Raw genomic sequence first — 6,074 nt, forward strand, 5'->3', positions numbered from 1 at the left:
GCTGACCTCCAGATCCTTAGAATATCTACGAGGATAATTTCTGATCCAGATAAAATACCTGGCATCTCACAAGCAGACAAAAAAAAAAAAAAAAAAAAAAAAAAAATCTAAAAACGGTAGCTCTCCAACCGGTTCAAAGTAGACCTAACCCTTTCTATTTATGTCCCAGTCACTGTGGCCCCAGTGAATAGAATAATCCCTCGCTGGCTGGTCTGGTCCAAAAGTAGTTTCTCCAACGTTATTACGAGAGGTAGAAAGAACATAGGAATTTGCTCGGAATATCTGAAAGGGGATGTGTTCAATCTGAAGAGTATTTAAATATCAAGTGAAAGGACGTCAAGTATGTCAAAATTAGCGTCCAGCAACAATAGAAGGAACTTTAGTGAAGGGAAAAGCACGGCTGTCCCGAAGGGGGAACGGCACCGGAAAGGGCCCGGCACGTGCGTGAGCCTGTACTCCGGCAGGAGAAAAGCCAGGGCCCACCCCTCCCCCACAATCCTCTTTTCCAGAAGATCCCAGAACCTGTCACCCTCCTGGTCCTCGAGTGGCAGGGGGCTCTCTGGACAGGTCTGACGCTCTAGACACCCCTCCCCAGCTGCTTTATCCAAAAAGGACTAAATTGAGTTGACTTTCGAAGCCTCCCTTAGAAGTTGAGTAGATAGGGGTCGCGTCCCCTCAGCTTTCTCCCTACTGACTCGCCCACATCGGAGAGGCCTGTCACCGGAGGCTCTGTCTCACGTGCCCTAAGTCAGGTCTGAAAACCCAAATGACAGGAACGTAGTCCTCCTGTGGGAGTGATCAGTCAGTCCACAAGTAAAAATGGCTGCCTTGATCACATCAACTTCTCTGAGGCCAGAGATTCCAATTCTAGAAATGTGAGGGGGGGTGGGGGGGCCTGGGGGGGGGGGGGAGGGGGACTTGAAAGCTGTCAGTGAAGCAGGTCCCAGGTCAGCAACCGGAAAGGTCACCCAAGCCCTCCTCACTGGACAGTGACACAGGTCTTTCTGACCCAGCTGGTCCCCATAAACCTGAGTCTCTGTGACATTCGCTGAGCTTGGGTTAGGAGAGTCAACAAACAGGTTTCTGAGACTCCCGAACACACAGGGGTTGAACTCCTGACCCTCCAATGTATACAGGAAAAAATGGTCTCAGAGAGATTAACTCATATCACGCCAGTGAATGATTTAAACCAACTCCCGGGTGTTCTTCCCACTGTGACACAAAAACCCAACGGTACAGCAGTCTGTGAAACCGTGTTTGTTTCCGGAGAAAATGAACCCTTTCGTAGAACCTTCACCCCAGAGACATCCATCACGGTAGGGCTCTACTACTGCTCAGGGCTTCCCACTTGATGGACTGTCTCTTACTTCAACACAGGGTTTCCTTTGGGTAGAGGGACCAGGTCACCACACACAGGACGGCAGAAAAAAATATGCAGGCAAAGATGTTCCAAGAATAGCACAGAACAGTCTGGGATGTCGAGCTGCAGAGCCTGCGGAAGGCAAGCCACAGCCCCATGTCAAACCCAGCCACGTTGAGGACAGTGCGCTGGTGTGAGAATGGCCTATGATAAATTCTGGTGCATTTTACAAACTGAGAGTAACAGCAGTCGGTTTGACTACAATACGTAGAGTACGGAGAGATCTAATTATTTGCTTCAACGCTCCATTATTTTTTCACTGATGCGGAGGACAAGACTGCATCAATGTCAAAAATACCAGAAAGCAAAAAGGCTCCTCTCTTACGATGGTCAGGTTCTTCTAACACGTCCATTCTGGGCCACTGTTCAACTTCCCCTAACACAAAAATTCTCCCCTCTTTGTAAAAACTTTTCACGTTACTATGGACAACGAACTGAAAAGTGAAAGGACATTGTACAGCACATGAATTGGGAGAGGAAGGGTTTGGAAGGCATTTGTTTGAGCCTGTGCAAAAGCCGGGAGGACAACCTGAGCTCGAAGACCGGAGAAAGTGCAGTGGGTTCTCTTATTCGTGGTAGTTTTACGGTCTATAAAGTCTCTGCAGACGCCAAATTGGTGGAGACTGAATCATCCGCTCCCAGAGGACACACGGGGGGTAGATTCCCAGCCTCTAGTGGCGACACTTTTGTAAACAAATCAATACATAATCTTGACTCGTGTGTTGAAGACACCACCCTATGCGTTGTCGGTTTACAACACCGAACTTGTGGCCAACAGCACTGCAACTCACGCCTGAAAGAAGCGGCTTAATACACTTCCTTTCCCCACCAGACACACATCACGGCTTTCTCGCCCTTAGGAACACTAGTTAGCACTTCAGCACTACACTTGGGGGCCATTTCAAATGGTGCAGTCACCAACAGAAAGCGCAAAACTGCCAGAGTAGCACTAAACAGACCGTGAAACAGACATGTGATGACAGTGTGAGAGCCGAAACCAGAAGGCAGAGCATCCCTTTGTTCAAGCTCAGCTGGGCACCCGCATGTTGGGAGAATCAAAGTCTCTGCCCCTCCGCCCATGTCCCCGAATGACAGGGAAGGTGCTCCGTGTACCGACTTGGGGGGGGGAGGGGGGGTCACAAATTTTAGCCGGCAGGCAAATCTGCAGAATTCACCAATACAACACCACGAATATACAAGGACCAACTGTGTAACTCATTTGAGATTAACCAAGATGATTAAAAAAAAAAAAAACAAAACTCTCCATCTAGTGGCGACTTGGAGAATCACAAAGCTACTTAAGCTAAATTGGCAGAACTTGGCACAAAACGAGAAAGATTACACTCGCTAGTGGTTTGGGTTTTAGGTTGACTCGGGATGAAGTCACAGCTCTGAACTTCCGTTAACAAATTTAAACTTTAAATGTACACAACAATACCGATCTCTATGTGAAAGTTCCACAGGGTAAGAAGGGAGAGGTTTAAGATGTTCCCTTTTTACTGGTAGTGGTTAGGATAGCTCACTTTAGGGGGAGCATTAAATGGTGATGCGGCCTTTGCATTTTGGTGCTCTTTTAGCCGTCTAGAAACACAGTGCCGGGGCCTAACAAAGACACAAGAAAGGATTCCGCTATTAATCCATGACCAGCGATAAAGCAGGATTAAGAAAATGATCATCTGGGGAAGCCTGGGTGGCTCAGTCAGTTGAGCGTCCGACTTCGGCTCAGGTCACGATCTCACGGCTCGTGGGTTTGAGCCCCGCGTCCGGCTCTGTGCTGACAGCTCAGAGCCTGGAGTCTGTTTCAGATTCTGTGTCTCCCTCTCCTCTGCCCCTCCCCTACTCACGCTCTGTCTCCGTCTCAAAAACAAATAAACATTTAAAAAAATTTTTTTAAAGAAAATGATCATGCTCCTCCAATTCTAAAATGTCAGCATCTAAGTCAGCAAAAGACGAAAAACAATTCCACACGAGCCAGTGTTCTAGAAGAATGAGAACAGAAACAGCGCAGTCAATCCAAGGAAGTTCTCTTCAGTTATTTTCTGTGGTGACTCTACGTGCTCCGCCTCCAGGGGGCTGAGGGAAGGGGCTACTAAATCAGGGCAAAGTGTGCATGTTACAAAGCGGCACAAATTAAAGAATGTTCGGAAATAGGACACATCTTCACTGGATGTGAAGACATTAATACCAATAAACTAATGAGTACAACTGAATCGTCTCAGAAACCTGAGGAGTAGCAGAATTAAGACTCCATGAATGCAAAATATATAGAAGCATACCTAAATAGCCAAATGCATGTACTGAATTTAAGCCACAGAGTATGCTGATACAGAAATGACGAATCCCATGAGCTCTGGGAAAGTTCCAAGGGCAGAGAACCACTCTTGTCTCAAATAAAAAGGAACTCTTTCGGCTTTTGAGTTAACCTTTTCCTTCTATTGCTCAGTGAACAGGTCGGCTAACAACTCAATTATGCTTCGAGTAAGGATTTCGGACTCATTCTTTAACAAACTGAATTGGAAAACGTTGAAAACAAACATAATCCCTTCAAAACACTAATCCCGTAATTCACTTGATTTTCATTCTTGCCCACCAGATTTCAAAGTTTCTGGGGGAGACAGGGAAGAAGACAACAAGGAAAGGAGAAGGGGAAGAAAAACCGATTCATTTAAGAATGTAAATTATTTCATTTTTTTTATTACTTGACCTACCGTTAAGACAATCTATAACAAAAAGAATAGAGTATATTAGCACACACAGTATAACCAGACTAGTAAACCAGGAAACAATACAAAATGGTCCTTTGGCCATCTGTACTTTCTAGAGCAATAAATCTCTTAAATTCACTTAACCACGCCCGGAAACAATGACTTCTAAAGCCCTGAATATCAACTAAGACAAATTATGCCAGTTGTGATTTCTGACATATACTCAGATTGCACAAAGAGAAAGCTTTAAATGTGATAACTTTTCAGTTTAGACTTAAAGTTCCTTAGATTAAAAACTACAAAAGGGAGTCAACAGCAAGCCAAATGATTTAAGAGCAAAACTCATTTAGAAGGCATTATATGTATCCAAATACACGTGAACATGATTATATACATATATGAAACTGTGCAAACTTACGGCATTCTAAATAATTCAGTTAAGTACAGTTTTGGCATTTAAACAAAGATTAAATCAAGCTTTAAGCTAACAAGAACAGAACTTTTATTTTTCATTTTTAAATAGAAAAGATAGCTAAACACAAAGTACAGATCAGAAAACCTTCATTTAGTGTAATTTTGAAAAACACAAAAATTTGTAATGTGGTGGCCTTCACACTAAAATGTAAATAAAACCGCTTTCCCAGATTTATCCTCCAAACTCAGTTAACAAAACCTGAAAACCGTTCAAATCTATGAACCAAACCTGCCACGACCAATTTAAATTCCCCAGGAAAGGGCTGGAAGTCCCGGGACTGATAATCACAGCCAGTTGCCCACAGATGGAAAAACGCTGGCAGTCACTCCCCAATGTAACCGTACGTTATATATAAATCACGATGAAAACAACAGCGCCTAACATGACAGAACTGTGAAATTTTGTTTAAAAAAAAAATAACAAAAATAAAAATAAACCACTGGGTTATCACTGGTGCACATGGAATAATGGAACAGAGAAGGATGTTGAGGCTGGAAAAGACTGAAATAAGGTGAAGACTCCAAACACAAGTTTGCTGTAAAACATCAAAAAACGTTTGCCAGGGAAAGAAATGCTAAATGGAAAAGCGGAACTTCTCAACCTGGAAGAACAGAGACACGCCTCACCCCCCCCCCCCCCCCCGCCCCGCCCGTGTAGAACACTCTTCCCAAATCTCCCGCCCCAGGGAATTTAGCGGCACAGAGTCCCCAGCACTGAACTCTGTGCCCCTGGCACCTCTCCCTTTACCAACACCACCTCCATTTTTCTGCTAGGACATTCGTCCCGTGTGTTCTATTCCCAGCAAACTCAGTCTCCTGCAGTCGGTGTTTAATGAACACAGGAGGGAATCCCGGAGTCAACTGAACCATGTACATTTAGCCAAGAGCTCTAAGTTAACGACCAAGAGCGTAGGCCTCAAATCCTTATTCCCGACTCGGCATCTGGTGATCAGCATTTGGCACTAGCTGGGTAAATACGGGTCTAATCAGAATTTTTGAGCTGAGGCAGACGTAGTTAATCCGTAACTCAGTGTTTGCAGCCTAGATCTGGTTTCAAACTCAAAAGGCAGGCAGAGATAGCCACATCTACACATGGCAGAACTGGGAAACGCTAACAATAGGACACAAGACCAGGAGAAGGGGCTTGACAAAAATTCTGATGAAAAGAAAAAACAAGAAAGAAAGAACTCAACAGATCACGTCCATCCGATCCTTAGCAAAAATGGGCGTTTTCCCACCCTTAAGCTAGTTTAAGTGCAGGCAGATGTCTTTCTACTACACTAGTATTTTGCTAGGTCTGTTTTTCCTAATCCTCGGAACTTAATGAGAAATCATTAATTCTATAAAGCAGCACAGCACATATGAGTACAGTCTAAAATATGCCTACGGTAACCGGAAAGTTGTGTCACTGAGCGACAGAAGCCCCTCGCCCTGGCACCCCCCTGCCCTACACGGCCGCCCGGGCTGAGCAACTA

This window comes from Neofelis nebulosa, chromosome 16 (assembly GCF_028018385.1).
Source record: "Neofelis nebulosa isolate mNeoNeb1 chromosome 16, mNeoNeb1.pri, whole genome shotgun sequence".
Taxonomy (NCBI): Eukaryota; Metazoa; Chordata; class Mammalia; order Carnivora; family Felidae; genus Neofelis; species Neofelis nebulosa.